This window comes from Battus philenor, unplaced genomic scaffold, assembly GCF_028537555.1.
Source record: "Battus philenor isolate CCGP_79_NKW_IND1 unplaced genomic scaffold, ilBatPhil1.0.hap1 SCAF_7, whole genome shotgun sequence".
In the NCBI taxonomy this organism is placed as follows: domain Eukaryota; kingdom Metazoa; phylum Arthropoda; class Insecta; order Lepidoptera; family Papilionidae; genus Battus; species Battus philenor.
In genome coordinates, this window is record NW_027181737.1 from 1,123,177 (window position 1) to 1,138,703 (window position 15,527).

Genomic DNA, 15,527 nt, shown 5'->3' on the forward strand with positions numbered 1-15,527 from the left:
CGCACAATTGATATAATCTAGATGTTGAGTAACTTATCTGGGCACATATAAATGTTTACTGCCGGACAGCTCGCGTAATTTATGCAAATCTTTTATATGTTTACACATTTCTTCCGCCTTGGCAGTTTCAAGGTTGAATTGATGATGTTATTCAATAGTAATAAGGCACAACTTTTATAATGAATTCAGTTTACAATTCCAATTAGAATTTTGTAGAAGTATTATTAACAAAATTTATTTACTTGCACTTTTAAAAGTTATTTACTAACATTTTTTTCTTTCTTCCTTCACAATACATTTCATGCTTTTTGTTTCTTTCATCATATAATAAGCATTATTGTCATTCCACCATCGCCTTTCATACTTCTTCTCCATTCCCAAAGTATCACAGATTAATTATTACATTAGTGTTTCTTGGTTTCGTGTTTTGACTCTTGTCTTCTTATATTTGCCAAGTCTTGACGCAGTATTAAAATTACCCTAGTTAGGTTTAGATGATGAAATATTTAAGAGCAGTGCCAGCACAGTAGTAGAGAATTAAGACTTGCAATCGGAGGTTGCGGGTTCGATTTCAAAGATACAATTTTATATAATTAACACTTTGCCAATTAATTATCCTCTGCGAACTATAATAACACACTGCAATCGCACATTCCTCCTACCAAGGGTAGCGATTAAAGTGTATCCCCCCATAGATATCTTTTGGGAAAGCCTTTTTCGAGGAGTACATCGAATATTTGAAAAAATACATGCGCATTCAGTGGGACAAAGTCACTGTAGTCGATGTTTATTAACTAAGAATTAAATAAGGTGCTACGAGTCAATGCAAATGTGTTTATTATTTCTTAATTAAACCTCGGATTAAAAAATCACTGATTAAAGTTTTAAATCATCAAAGAACTAAAAAATAACGCTTCGGTGTTTATATTTTTAGTTAACCATATGTTAATCTATGATCGAATGCAAATTAAAAACATTTTATTTCCTTAGTTCATAATATCACGGACATAAGATAATTAACATAAACTATTCGTGTACGTAAAAATAATACCAGAAGAGCCTATTATGATTGAAACTAGGAATAGAATTAGCTTTCATGGCCTTCTTCATCTTAAAGAACCCTGATGAAAGAACAGGTTATAAAAAATTATGAAAGGGTTTTTATAGAGAGGGACAGTACACTATCTTCTTCTTTTTCTGTCTAGGGACGTGTATGGCATAGGCCTCCAAAGATTGCCACTCTGACCAGTCTAGCGTTGCTCGTATCCAGCTACTTCCCGTGACAGTCTTCGGTCGACCTAGTGTGGGTTCTACCACGCCATGTCTTCCAGTTCGTGGTCACCACTCGAGAACCTTTCATCCTCAACGGCCTCCTCCTATTCTTCAGTGTCACGAGAAATATGCTCCGAGACCTACCACTTCAGACACATTTCTAATTCGACCTCGCAGCGACCTCGCATAGCAATATCTAGACCATGGATGCACAGACCGCGGCCCGCCGGTCGAAGACTGGTAGCCAACCGACAGCAAAAATAATACTCTCGTACATTCAAAAAATATTGAATTCTATTCCAGAATAAAACCAAAAAAAATTTATTACCTATACTTCTGGCGGCCGGCCTGCCATCAGTTCATGGTTTGCCCGAGTGGCCCCTAGTCTTAATAAGTCTGTGCAACCATGATCTAGGCACTATGATACAATAATTTTGTAATAAACTTCTTTTATTTATAATTCAAAGACATTATGTAGATTTGTCTTGTAAAACAGTTAACAGTTGTTTACATAAGATTTCATAATTTTATGAAGCAATTTGTGGTTTGTACTTGACTTTGAAATATAAATGATGTTGTATGAAAAATCGTAAACATAAAATATGCGTCGTTTTTGAAACTAGATGCCAATTATTAAAAACAATAACTTGATATGGAACAATAGAGAGCTTAGAACGAATCAAACATACGACAAACAAAGCAATGTTGGTTTTAATGTAATACGCAATAGCCAAGACATCAGAGTTGGTTTACGTAACCTGTTACGTTTTTGTGTCACTCTTGTCAATTCCGGTGCCGTTGATGATTACTTCCTGCACGATATAGACCCTGACAACTTTCCGGTTGAGGATGTGACGTCACCTAATGATATTGCAACTACCTTTATACTCGAGGGAAGGGATACACCGATTTTCTGACATAGTTTCTTTTAGATAAAGTCTATACGGGCGCAGTAGGATGTTTGTCTTTTTTAATGTCATGGTCAAACCGTAGGATGCAAGTTTTAAGCTGGTTTTATTAAAATCAATGGTGGGGGCTCATGTTCAATAAAAAAGGTGCGGTTAAAACGATGATTAAATGTCTTCTCATCGATGATGCTATCTTAATTATATGAATATTACACATAAAACTGTATTCAGTTTTCATTTTTCAGAGAATTCAAGTACTCGACATCAATGATCAGGTGATAAAATTCAGGAGTCTCATGGCTCGTGTTCGTCACCATAGAATCCTGGCCCCAACGCCCACCGGTAGCACGAACGAAATGCCCCACTGTCACTTCAGATGAGAAATTCTTCGATTTACATCGATGATCTTGGTTTATCTATGGATCTCCTCATTTCTTGCAGCTAAACTCCGAGAATAGCCCTCTTCAATGCTCTCTGGTTGAAAGGCTAAAGCCTTTATATGAGGACCGTCGTAAGTGACTACGTCTCGGATCCGTATGTCATCACCAGCAACACACATTGATTTAAGATCTTTGTCTTCAAATATTGCGATATTTTGGAATAGAAAAGGTTTCGGAACCTGCTGCTCTTCCGAGTTGGTTTCAGTGGGTGATATCTTTATCGAAGTTAGACTAATGCAAACTATTATTAATATGCGGCATAATTATTACCTAAAAATAAGAATAAGCAAAACTAATAATAGTTAAAACGCTTTTCATCTGTGGCCATCTTTACCTATTGCCACTTGAATTTACCAATCCGTTGATCTATGTCGTTTTCTTTCTTACTCTACGGTTCTCCTTACTTCATCTAAATAATTAATAACTTGATAATAATTACAAATAGAACCCGCTGAAGGTAATTTAAAATAAATTAACTGCATAACATCATTACCAAAAATTTCTTTACTAGCGTTCTGAAGCGATTGTATTTCATTGTATTGTTACATAGATGTAATAACTGCGCAGCGTGCAAGACAAGAAAGCGAAGGCTTTGTGTGTACGGTAATTAAAACAATTATATCTATGATGAACTACTAGAGTGACTATCATTTATCAACTATGCATTCGTTTTCTGTACAGATAAATAATTTTATAAATGTATCTACTAATTTCTAATAATGTCAGAGAGATTACACATTCGTTTCTATATCTATACAAATAAATAAAATTGGTCTGTTTGTTATAATAAAATAACCGCTTTTTACAACATACATTTGAATATATTATGGAGAACCGGAAAGTAAAACCGTTTCTGCGCATGACGATATTTGTTTGTCATTTCACGGCATGGAAAATTTGTATACTAGATGACAAAAGGTTGTTGATAACTAAGATGAATATATTGATTATAAATAAATACTTGTTAAAAATGAAGTCGTGTGAATTTAACTTAAGAAAGCGACATTACTTTCCGGTCCCACTACAAAATTACATATTATAAAATTCTTGTCTGTTTTTCTGTCTGTTTGTTACATTAAGAATGTCTGAAATAGCTGAATCGATTTTGACGTGACTTACAGGCAAGTAGCTGATGTAATAATTAGTGAACTAGGCTACTTTTATTTTAGAACTATTTTTAAAGGCGCCAAATCTTCTTGAAGTATCGTAAAAAGATTATAAGCAACAAATTGTGATAGTATGTGATATAGAATTTAACTACGCAAAAATGAAAATGTAAATTAAAAAAATTGTGATGTAAATTTTTGAATAAACAAAAGTAAACGAATAAATACTAAATAAAATATGAAAGTAGTACTCTGGAGGTAACAGCGAAGTATAGCAGGTGACATAAGAAAGGAAAATGAAGTATGGAAAGGAATAGAATAGAATGTGACGAAATAAAATAAAGATGTGTAAAAGATAACGTGAAAGATAAAAGATGAAGATGAAAATAAAAAAGTCAATGAAAAATTTATTAACAACATAATGTCCCTACGTACCTAAGACAGAGAAATGTACAAGAGGTCCTCGGAGATCATAAAGCGCGCAAAATAAATACACATTGCTGCCTTAAGGTTCGGAAGCAAAGAACTTGTAACGGCAGGCGCAACTTAGACAAACAGACAGGCGACCTAGTTAAAGTCTCTCTGTGTTTGGCACTAATCGGTGTAACATTACTTTTAAAGATGCGTCGTGGAGGGGTGAAACACGTGTTGAGTGATTTGGCGGTGGCGGTTGTGTGATTCGCATTGTTTGCCGCATACGCATTTATCAGCGGGCTGGCGGGCGGTGCACTTTATTGCACGACTACTGCTGCATGGCGAAAGTAGCTATATTTTGGTCCTTTTCTAACTTAGGATGGACTTCCGCAAAATAACGCCTGAATCCATTAGATACTAAAGTCTTTGATAGTGACTGCTTCTAGTCGATCCTATTGTAAATTCACCGTAGAGTCCTAGTTGGAAATCCTGTACTATAAATTAAATCATATAAATATATATTATATAAATGTTTTATTCAGTTTCGTATTATTACAGTTGTTAACGATTACTATAGCCGGTGTAATAAATTCGGAGCAGTTACGTGGCAAAACCGGAGAGTGTCGAAGGTCAACTTCGAAGTTCAAGAGAAAATGTCACTTTCGGACTCATCCTTTTATTGATTTCTGACACCAATTGATTCTTAATCTGACATATGTTTTCATTGTATATTGTTCTTCTTTCTATATTTCTTTATATATGTACGAGTTCGAACCGGTAGTGGAACCGGTGGTAGACCCACCACATAGTGAACCGATATAGTTTAGGTTGCTGGATGCTGTAAATGCTGTGACTGATCATCGCGACGATCTTTGGGTGAAGACAGGGCGTCTTGCAATGGACACATATTGTCCAAAAAGAAGAATAAGCGTAGTTGTATTTCTTTATTTTAAATTAAAAAGTTACAAAGCGTTCTATTTCTTAATAGTTTTAGCGTCTAATAATTGTCGCAGAACGCACACGAGATATTTTACAACAGATAAATCTTCGGATTTCTCGTTAAGAACTGAATTAGTTTAAGGGGTGATTATTACATAATTATTTTATTTTACACGCCTCAAGATTTACTTTCCTTTGTGCAGAGCTTGCATGGATGAGGACGACACTGCTGCTGCGAGTTGTGGAAACCAGCTCGCAGAGAAGACAAGTTAAGAGCCCAAAGAGATGGTCATAGATACACTATCTAATTAAAACATGAACTTAGATTATAAATCACGTTACAGACTAAAAACTTTTTTTAACAACTGTTCGATATTTAAATGCATAAAGTATGTTCCATATTTAAATCTCTGAAGCCAGGCTATCTCTATTACTTCTCAAAAGTGGATACGAGTTTCAATAGTGGAAACCTTAAGACAAAACAACTCTAGAATTAAATCATAATGTATATGTCACCATATGTCACCAACAGTTTTATTCAATTATAAATTTAATCAAAGAGATAATGTAATTGATTCAATTATTATAAATTGCATTAAACACACGGTAATGTTTATAATGTATATAATACGAGTACTTAAATGTTATATGTAATGTTTATCATAATGGTAATGGACTATGACGAAATATATACGTTGGTATATGAAACATTAAAATATATAATAATTTATTTCAAGTACAGCAAAAGCTTCTCTTTCAAGCTTCCTTCTTAAATACGTCCCAATTCCTATATTCGTAGCTAAAAATTTCTTTATTCGCGAATCTGATAAGTACATATACAATAGTAAAAGGATTCAAATATTTATACAACCCTTAGTAAATGCCGTCAAATGGACTAATATTAAGTTATATTAACATGTTAAATTCTCAGTCCATTGAAAAAGGCTTATTCCAGGCTTCAACAAGCACTGGAAATTTGACCCTTAAATTGAAAAATCTAAGTGAAGGCTTAATAATGGGTAATGAACTTTTTAAAACACGACAACGATTTATTTGTCAATATTGATCAGTCTATGAAATGAAGTGTTATTTTTAGGAGAAAAAATTGCTAATGCGATTTCTGCGTGTCAATCAAAATGACATAACATATATATATATATATATATATATATATATATATATATATATATATATGTGTGTGTGTGTATATGTTATGTCATTTTGTCAATAATAACAAGTATGATCGTATATGCAAAGGGTGTATACGCTACGAATGAAGGTTCTATAGTGGGGACTACGTATGAATCAGCCCAGCCGTGGACACCAAATCAAACAACAGCAGTATAGTTCCATTTGAAAAGAAAATGTGGACAGTAATAATATTCTCTATTTAAAAAAATACGCGGATATCGAACATGTCCTGATCTAGAAGGACATCACAGCAAATTCAAACGGGTTTTTATCAATGAAATATTGTATAGAATTCATTCACAAATGACATGGAAACAATGCAACTAACATACAACAACAAGTATAGTCTCACATTGTTTTCAGATTTTAAAATCATCTATATATGTTACGAGGTTGGCTAAGAGCTAGCGCATTGTCTTGCAAATGCGAAACGTTTCGAACCATCATTCTAATATATAAAATATGTTATATTATTTTTAATACAGAACGTTTTAAAAATATCAGTGTTTTTCCGTATGAACAAGGTTTTATATATATAGAATTTTAAATACTTTGAACCTAATTGGTTCACAGTCATCCAAGGAGCCCTAAAATAGTCTTCGTTTGGGATTTTTCTATGGAATAGATTCAGGAATCGACAGATCCGAAGACGAAAGAAAGTATCAGGGGAACCGGAAGGTTATGTCGCTTTCTTAAGTTAAATTCACACGACTACATTTGTAACAAGTTTTTATTTCTAATCAACAATATATTCACCTACGTTATCAACAACCTTTCGCCATCTAGTATACAAATTTTCAAAGCCTGAGCGGTTAAAAATCAATCGCTTTTTCTGTAAAATATGTCGACAGAAACGACATTACTTTCTGGTCTTCCTAATATACATAGCGATAGGCATGAGGAACAGATAGGCCCAGGGTTTTATGGTTCTACTAACACAGTGTACCGATGACCTTTTGAAGGTCATCGAAGTACCTGGTTACCTATTGTCCTGTATTCAAAGAATGCATTAGGAGAGAAGATTGAGCCTAGAAACATCGCCTTTTGGGACAGCGACGAACAATGTCGCCTTTCGTTCCTAAAATTCTGCATAGATATATCGGTTGAAATCAATATAAATAAAAAAGTAGATTTGACAGGATCTAGTAGTCGGAAAATTGTATAAAAAAAAATAAAAAAAGCTAGAAAATTAAAATTAATATACTAAATCAAATAAACAAGGAGGTATATAATCAAAGATTTAAACAAAATTTTATTTTTTATAAATAAACCATTATGATGATTTAGAAACGGTGAAGAGGAATGGAAGGCGATGAGTAGAAGAAGATGAATAGTAATCTAGAGGAATGAAAGAAATTGTGAGAAATAATAGAAGAATGAATGATTGACAGAAAAAAGGAGAGAGAGAAAATAAAAAATCAGAATATTAAAAAATTTATATAAAAGTATAAAAAAGGCTTTGTTTCTCTCAAGATCCCCCTTGTGAAAGAAGGGTCCTCAAAAGGGGGAGGGAGGCCTTAAAAAGGTGATCGAAAGGCGATAAAGGCCGTTTACAACCTTACCACCATTTGTAAATACTGTACAACTGAAATGATGATAAAGTTATGATAATGACAGGTGATTGATATCATTATTACTGACAGGCTTGAAGAACAGTTTAGCTAAACAGCCCTTATCGTATTTAAAAATAATAAAATCATGTTTTATTTCTCTATTTAACTACAAAAAAATATTTATTTATTTCCACACGTTTGCGACATCAATTGTTATAAAATATGTACCCGCTATCGGCGTATTTTTCCTTAAACAACATAATATAATTAAAAATAACATTTGAATGCATTATTACAAGTAGTTAATTATAATACATAAACAACGAATTAGAATTTAACGAAATTCGTAGCTAGCTATTATTTATTTATTTAAAATATTCGCCGGTTAGTATTTTTCCACTTGGATTTCCACATTTGAATAGTGTATATATTTGAAAAGAATAAATATTCAAGGTTCCATGTATATTAAATAGTTTAAACGATGCTCTCTCAAAAGTGATAAGTTGATTTATTTTTTTACGTGGTCATAAGTTGTCCACTGGTGGACATAGGAACTCGCCAGATATTTTAATTAGAACCATTTGGAAGCGTGCAATCAGGAATAATATAGCTAAAAAAAGAAACAATTCATATAGAAGGTAGAAAAGGCGGGAGTGGTAGAAGACCTCTTTCAATAACCTTACCAAAATAAACTGCTTGCCTGTTTGTCGTAACTCCAGAACAAGCCCAGGGACCATCTTTTGATGGCGCTGGGTAATCTCGGTCTTATTAATGTAGATAAAATTAATTCAATTACAAATAAAAGCGTGTATTTATTAAAACTTTAATGGAGAAAAAAGTTTAATTATAATTAAGAAAAAAATTTAAAATTGCGATAAATATGACGAACAATGGGTGGTGGTGACATATGAATATTATATACGAACAAGCCGCGAGAGAGAGAGATATTAAAAAAAATATTCCGAAAGATAAGTTTCAGTCATTGAATAAAGTAGGGAACAAGGAAGTTACAAATACGAGGCCTTAAAAAAATTTATCAAAAGTGTTGAAATCAATGTACAATGCAGATCAAAGGTGACAAGTTTAGTCTATACCACAGTTTAAGGCCTAACCTTGGAGGCAAAATTACAATAAAGTCATGTTTGTGATTTACTGAAAAAGGTCACATAGTAAATGTAATTTAAAATATCCGTCAATTGATTTACATTAAATTGGGACATTTAGTTTATTTTTGTATTTTTCGCAACAACGTTTTTATTTGTTTACACTTTATTGTACACTAATATATATATATATATATATATATATATATATATATATATATATATATATATATATATATGTATATATGTATATATATATAAGGATACGAAAGGGAAATATTACATAATAACATAGATAATAACTTAATAATGAAACAATTAATATAAATGTACAAGAGGCGGTTTCGAGAATCGCTCGATGCGATCTCTACCAGACAACCTGTGCAGACTATTTTATATTATTATTAACTTATTATCTTTGAGATTTGAACTGTATATTATAAATCTAAAGGAGCTCATACCAAACAGGTCACTTCCTATGATAATTTATATTTTTATAAGTGTTCAATAAAAACTGGACTGTTTACCAGAATGGTAAAAAATTACATTTAATTATCTACTTTTTAATTAAAATTATTAAGTACGTTATGGAACAAAATAATATAGGTAATAACAATATACATAGAAGTACAATAGGCAGCAGTGGAAGCACTGAGGTAGAAGACTACTGTCTTATTTTGGCTCTTATAGGGTCCCTTCTATGGGGACCCCTTGTACCCGCCTATCTATTGTGTAACAGGGACTTTGTTTTTACTTAATATTTTTTCGCGCTCTTCTATTGTTCATCCTATGATCTTTCATTCCTTTATTTTCTTTCTTTCTGCAATTCTTCTTTCTTTCCCTTTCATATACATTTTTCCTTTTATTCGATATCATTCTTTCCTCTCCTCGTATTTTAACTATTACAATTTCTTTGTTTTTATTACATCACATTTTTGTTCTATTCTAGGTATACATTTTTTATGTATTATTTTATTTATTTATATATTTACTTGCCTATTTTTACAATTTTATTTACTCTGGCGCCTCTGCAGTTTCAAGGTTTAATTAGTAGTAATAAGGCACGATTTACCAAATCAATTAGATTAACAGTTTGAATAAGATTATGTGATAAGCTCAGTATCGACAACTGTGTAAGGCTTTCCCGTACGATATCTGTAAATAATATAATGAATTTTAAAAGTTTATTTTATAAAAATCTCTTTAAAAATTCTGTTAACGAATATATCCAAATTAATAATTTTTATTGATTATAAATAATAAAAGCCTTTTATTTCTAGACAGAAGGTAAACATAAGAAAGTACAAAAAAGTAGTAGTAATTTTGAAAAATAAAATTAAAAAGTGACTACAATCTACGGTATGACTTTTAATCTTCTGCTAGAACCTACTGCAGGTAAAAGTCTCCTACAGGATGTCCAAGCTTTTCTAGATTTAGATTTTTCGGAACCAATCCGCACCGGCGTCTTTAATTACGTCGTCGTCATTATTGATTATAATTCTTGTAAATTTATCCATACGTACATATGTAATCTATATAGATGATTAAATCTGTGGCGTGCATATCGCGCGCCACTCAAACACCAAGCTCTTACCCACGTGACCGTCAATCGCATGGCGGCGGCGGCAGTGAAACAGATACATGACAGATGGCGCCACAGTAGACGCAACGAAAATCTGCATCGCGCTGTTGAGAGTCTCCGCGCTCATTATAAGGGCTAGCGGAGGTGCGGTCAACACAGAAAGAAGCAACTGAAGATCAAGAAGCAACCGACGAACAAGAAGCAATCGACGAACGAAATACAACCGACGAACTACTGAAGCACAAGAAGCTACCGTACCACGACCACTCCTACAAATCGATAGTTATGTTTGAGGTATTTGTTGTTTATATGATCTTACAGATGTCAGCAAACGAAGCTTCGAGAACTCAATGAGTACAATTTCATGACTTGATTTTAATGAGTAAGAAAAGGACCAATATTTAGCCACTTCCGCACATGCAGTGGTAGTGGCACTAATCGGTGTAACATAACTCCTGGAGATGCCCCGTGAAGGGGTGAAACACGTGTTGAGTAATTTGGCGGTGGCGGTTGTGTGATTCGCATTGTTTGCCGCATACGCATTTATCAGCGGGCTGGCGGGCGGTGCACTTTGTTGCGCGACTGTCACTGCATGTGCGGAAGTGGCTAAATATTGGTCCTTTTCTTACTTAGGATGGACTTCCGCGAGGTAACGCCTGATTCCATTAAATGATTTTAGTGACACGGGTTACTAGTCATATGCCAGCATGGAGGTCGTACAGAATGTCTCCAAGAAAAGTCATATGGAAGAGTACACCAGCAAATACAGATTTGTGGCTATATGATCACTTTTAATGGCATTTTTTCCTACAGGGGGCAATTTGATTGTTAAAGGGGGCATTTCGACGTGGACTCAACACGTTTACAGCCCTTTAGCTGTATTATAAAAATTATGTATTTCACATAGGGGGGCTTAAGAATTTTACAAAGGCAGTTAGGCATGGCACAGAGGTTAACAAACACTGTTTTATAGAGACACATGAAAAGCAGGGTATTTTAATTATCTAATTATCTGAAACACTGCCTAAATTACAGGAAGAAATTCGAGATGAAATTGGAGATGGTTCTAATAGTTTAAATTTGCAAGCGTGTTTTAAAAAACCTAGTATCGTTAGGATAAATGTTCTTTCTCTTATTGAAACCAAACTGTATTCCACACAAAGTTCGTGAGATTTTTAATTAATTATATTAATTACAGATATTAATTAAATCGCAGTTATTTTCAGGGCGTATAGCTATCAATATCACACCAATAACACAATTATGTAAAAAAAGTCAATATATTATATACATGTATTAATATTAAAAATAAATAACTTGAGACTCCCTACTTTTTTGGATAAATTTTACAATAACACGATAGAGTTATAAAAGGTAAAGATAAAGATAAAATTGGTTTATTCAACATTGGAACTTTTAACATATATATATCGTCAATTTATTATCTATATATCTTTAATTAATTTTATTCTTAACTACTCTGCTTCGCAAGGTGTTACAGTTTTGGAGAAGAAGCAGGAAGAAACTCTACAACAATACATCTTGTAATAATTTAAAACACAGACACAAACTATTAATTAATGTTAAACAATTTTAGAGGTGTGATAAATTACGATAAGAAAACTATATCGTTTTAAGTTTTACTACTGTGATCAAAAACTAAAGCGAAATTATCATTAAAAACTCCCAGGCATTAATAAGGCAAGTAATTTTTCTTCCTAGACTGATAGCAGTGTCTATAACATTTGATAAGCGTTTGTTTGTTAAATGTGAAAATATAATTTGGCTCATTTAGAAGCATGTTTTGTGTTTCAATTACGTCAAGTCTTGAGTGATGTTAAAATCCTTCAATTTTTTTGTAAACGAAGACTGATATCGTTTCGCAACCAACGTTTGATTAAACTTCGTGCGTCTTTTCGTTATTCAGCAAACTCAAAAGGCTAATGCGGGGAAGCCTTTTGACACAATAAAAATTGAACCGAAGAAGATCGTAAAGGCTATACCGGAAAAAGACAATTACCACATTTAAGAGAACTGAAAAAAGCGAAGGGAATGAAATTTATTTGGAACAATAAATAAAGAATTTTCATTTTATAAAAAAAACACCTTTCTTTTCAATCAGAGTATTACAATAGCCTATCTTATGATTTGAAGTAATGTATAAAATTTCAAATTTTGTAACATTTAAAAACAAATTTAAAAACACGTGTTTATACTTATGTTTATCTATTACCCGGTTTTTAAAATGTTTAATATGATGTAATATAACTTGTCGTATTTTAAAAATCTTCCAGAAGATTTGTAAGACATTGACAAAATATTTAAAAAAAATACGTTCTCTCTTTCATTAATAAAGAAAAAGAACTTATTTAATATTATACATGTATTAAAAATAAAATTTTATTTTTTAGACATAAAAAGAATTACTTCACCTATTCTGATCCTTCTCGATGATCAAATATTAAATAAATAAACTGACCTTCGATTTTCGTGCGGGAATCTTTTATTAAGTAAACACACGCGACAAACTTCGGATAAATGGCTACGTAACCGTCGACGCGTCCAAACAACGCGCTGTCTCGGCCACAACTGAAGTTTACTATTATCGAACATGCGCTTGCGCAGATGTCCAGACGTTTTTCCATATATTTTACGCAATACTTTGTAATTTTTTGTAACTTATTTATAATAAATGTACATTTAATTTGCTACTTACGAATGAAACGTAAAAGTGAATGTGATTACACCGTAACATAACATAATAATGTGACAGCAAGCAAACGTTTTGTACATAGAGCGTCGATTTATTCGATTTGCTTATCACGTAACCATTTAATAACATTAGGCTGTTAAATTTCACGTTGGATATTGTTAAAATAATCAATATCTTGTCTCGGCTTGACTAAATAACGACAGTTTGTATTTAGAAAAGTGTATCACAATTAAAACTAATTATATACTCTAATACAGGGTGATTGGTGAAAGGTGTAAAGGCTTTGATGAGGAGGAATGTATAACCGTGTTTAAAAAATCGGTAAAAAAACTTTTAAGTTAAACGATTTTATTTGATACCCATATTGTGGTGGTTGTGAGAAAATATGTATCTAGTCCGCCAAATTAGAACGGCGTCCATCTTGAATTTTAAATTTTGACATAATTATCGTGTTTTACTAGTGTAGCCCTCTCATTTGATACCCATATTGAGGGGGTTAAGGAAAAATATGTAATCCGCCATTTTGTATCGGTGGCCATCTTAGATTTATAATGTTATTGATTTTATTATATTGTATTGTCACCTAAATTAAATGTGTGTACTAAATTTCAGATCAATCTGATAACGGGAAGGTGCTTAAATTTCAATTTCTAATTTTGACCCAAATAAATTCCATACGGGTCGAACTAAATAAAACCGTTTAAAAATAAGGTAAAGTTGTCATTTAAAACGGACAAAGGTCACGTTAAGATATTAGCTGCATAAAATCGTCATTTGACAATTAGAGACCTCGCTGATAGTGTTGGAATATTATTTGGCTCAACCCAAATCATTTTGAAGGATGTCTTGTGTCTCAGTTGCATCAAGTCTCGATTTGTCGATGTCATACTGCATTCGTTCTTTGTTATTCATTTGCCAAAAACTGGACTCATATTGTTCCGCAACCACTGTATTCACCTATTTTGGCTTCGTGTTACTTATATCTATCCAGAAGGCCAATTTGGGCAGGCTGTTTTGAAATGATATACCAGAAAAAGACTATTCAGACTGTTTTGAGGACTGGAAAAAATCTGGGCAAAAGTGCATTTTATAAAACGAGGGTTACTTTAAAGGATTCGAAATACATTTAGAACCTCGCTTTTTGTTCACAATATTGTACTACATTTGTTGTCAATTAATATATGGTACACTCTAGCTCAGAGTTCCCCAAACTTTTTTTGTGTCGTAGACCCCTTGCCATGTTTTTCCGTGTTTCGTAGACCCCCTACTTACCTGATATTGATTTCCTGTAAATTTCTAACTGCAGTAAAGTTTAGTGTTAAAAACTTAAAGTAAAAACACATGTTGATTTATACATATATTAATTGAATTTAAATTAAAACTACTCAAAATAAAATTTTGTATCTGTTATGTAAAATATATTTAACATTAAATAAACTATAAATAAAATAACATAAGCAATAAGTCAATATTTTTAGTAAGAAGGATGAACCTGATGCTTTAATAATAAATTATCAACATTTGGCGTCAATTTTGTAAGGGTTAATCTTAAATCTCCTCGGCTAATGATGTTCCGTCTGTTTCTTTTTATATATGATAGTATGATGTTAGTAAATAGGTACTATCAGTGTATGTGTTGAGATCCACTATCGTGGACCCCCATTTCCGTTTCATGGACCCCCAAATTTTTTTTCGCTGACGTAGACTCCTTGCAGGTTGTCATAGACCCCTAGGGGTCGATATAGATTACTTTGGGAATCACTGCTCTAGCTAAATATCGATGGTTTCAGAAATAATAAATAACGTTAAGATAATATAGTAAAAAAGCGTTAACTAAATTTGAATATATTGAAATCAATTATTGTTTACTAGCTTGAAACTATTGGCTTATCGCATTCAAATCAAAACAATGAACTATAAGTAACATATTTCATCAATAAGTGATAATTTTTATAGGATGATTTGAAACAACTCTTCACGGGGCATGGGGGGTTCTCTGAGTACCTCCACAGGTTCAAGCTCAAGAAGGACCTCTCATGCTTCTTTGAACCGGGCGTGGACCAGACCGTGATCCACCTTGTGGCCCAGTGTCCCGCATTCGGGGGACTCCGGTTCGACTTCGAGTGCCGGTCTGGTGTAAAAATCAGGGAGGAATCAATAGCCTCCCTGATTAGAGAAGAAGATACAAAAGAAGAGTTCCTCCTACCGTGTAGAAAAATAATAAGCATAGTGATAGATAAAAATAAAAACCTATAAAAATGTAAATAACCAAAATCAATAAAAATATTGTGATAACGTTATAAGCT

General features: G+C 32.9%; 1 protein-coding gene across 1 annotated transcript in view; it reads right to left on the reverse strand.

Moving 5' to 3' along the window:
• The window catches only part of LOC137930948 (very long chain fatty acid elongase 7-like), a 55,758-nt gene extending 42,679 nt beyond the window's left edge, over positions 1–13,079 (reverse strand). Inside the window, exon 1 of the mRNA XM_068774319.1 lies at positions 12,988–13,079. The gene's annotated coding sequence lies outside the window, so the exon portion shown is untranslated. The remainder of the gene's footprint in view (positions 1–12,987) is intronic.
• Between the last annotated feature and the right edge of the window lie 2,448 nt (positions 13,080–15,527).